Source organism: Pleurodeles waltl, chromosome 12 (genome assembly GCF_031143425.1).
Source record: "Pleurodeles waltl isolate 20211129_DDA chromosome 12, aPleWal1.hap1.20221129, whole genome shotgun sequence".
NCBI lineage: Eukaryota > Metazoa > Chordata > Amphibia > Caudata > Salamandridae > Pleurodeles > Pleurodeles waltl.
The window spans coordinates 124,833,803-124,835,676 of NC_090451.1; the positions used below are offsets into that span (position 1 = coordinate 124,833,803).

Below are 1,874 nucleotides of genomic sequence, written 5' to 3' on the forward strand. Positions count from 1 at the left end.
CTGATACTCAAGTAGATTTTCTACTTGAACACAAGCTTCTTCCATGCAAACGGAAGGTTTCTCAATGCGAGTGGTGGCGAATATCTACAAACATCTGCATTGAGAAATCTCGCCAGGGGTGGTCTAGAGGAAGATTTTCCTTGGTCGCAAACTTAATGTTGGCAAGCGAGGAAAAAACTCTGCTCCAATATGCAGACGTTTTCAGAACTCCGCGCACTAAGAGGAGCACGGAGTGTGAAGAATTCTGCAAACTCCACTAATGGAGCAGAGTTGACAGCCCACCCTTACTAGACACAACAATTCAGAAGTAGTTCCAGGTTTCAGTCACAATAGGTTAAATTGGTCTCATAAAGTAGTTAAAAACTGTCCAGGGGATACAGCAAAGTGTAGGCACATTATTTTAAAGGACCCCTTATGAATGTACACAGAACTCCACAAAAGGCCTTACTTGTTGTGTGTACACTGGCAATTTCTAAAAGTGCTTTGTTTTGGGCCTGGCTTTATTACCTCTCCGTCCACTCCCCAACATTAATTTTGGCCTAAACCAGTCTCATCATGTAAGTGAATCTTGCAGTGCTGCTGCCTATAATATAGACATCTATCCTCTGCAGCCACGCTCACATTCCGACTGCCTCTGCTCTGCCTGTTCTTAGGACATTGAAGCTTGAACCTATTCTGCCTGTTCTGTAACAGTAACATTACATAAAGACCCAGCAGGAGGGGAGTCCCCACAAGAAAAACAAGGAAAGTAAGGCCTTCCTTTAAAAAACCCTCCCTCACCAGTGCTACCCCTTGGTGTCATTCTTCATCATTAGGTTCCCCCTGTTCCGCTGCGGAAGGGGGCGTGCTACGACCTATGAGATAAGGGGGTATGTGGAAGTAGGGTACATAATCTACCTGTCTACATTGTATACCCTACTTCCACGTACCCCCTTTTTTAAACATATTGCCTCTAGGAGATCTATTAAATTATTGGAACCGCTAGGAGGCAGGTATTTTTAACCTCTTCAAGAACCCCCCCCCCCCACTCCTATCTTTCCCTTCTCCTGAGTCACATTGAGGATCCGATACAAGTGCTCCCACATATCTCATAGGTCGTAGCACCAATCTCATCGGCCGTTCCAATGAAGCATGCCACCAAGGGCAATCTTTCTTTCTTGTGGGGACTCCCCTCCTGCTGGGTCTTTATGTAACATTCCTCAGTTTCTAAGGAGGGCAGGCCCAGCATTGTATCCTCCTTCTCCATTGTTTTGTTTTTGATGTTCTGTAACAGTGTCAGTAACTGATGCTGCTGCCTGTGCTGCTCCTGTTGTTGGAAGCTTACATCACTGCTGCCCGAAAATCTTTTCGCTTCACAAAGGCACAGTTGTTGGTTTAGAAAATCAAAAGTACTCTGGTTGGTGGAACATTACATATACATTGGTATTTAAACACTAAATAAACCTTTTAGCTTCCAAAGAGGAGACTTATGGACATGTCACTAATTAGAAGAATAGCAGCAATGGGGTTTAGTAGACAGATTATAATTGTTGATCTCAAAACAGCACGTTCTATTTATGTCTGGACTGAGTATGATAAAATGAGGCACTGCTGAGATTTGAACTCAGGATCCCCTGTTTACTAGACAGGAGCTTTGAGCAACTAAGCCACAGCGGCAGGTGCAATCAAGAGCTCTGCATTCTGCCTCCTGTCCTATTATGAATGTGAAACACAATTTTCTATTCATAAAACGGTTATACTTTTCAGTAACTCTCACAAAGGCAATGAAGAACAAAACCTTATAAAAGAATGGAAAAGCTGCGAAAGGGGTCATGGAAAACGAACATCATTATAAGTACGTTTGTGTTTAGTTTGGAATGTTTTGAAGTATGAAG

General features: G+C 43.2%; 1 non-coding gene across 1 annotated transcript; it reads right to left on the reverse strand.

Moving 5' to 3' along the window:
- Positions 1–1,582: 1,582 nt before the first annotated feature.
- On the reverse strand, positions 1,583–1,656 carry TRNAT-AGU (transfer RNA threonine (anticodon AGU)). Its single transcript has one exon. It is a non-coding gene; the product is annotated as a tRNA-Thr (tRNA).
- Positions 1,657–1,874: the final 218 nt, after the last annotated feature.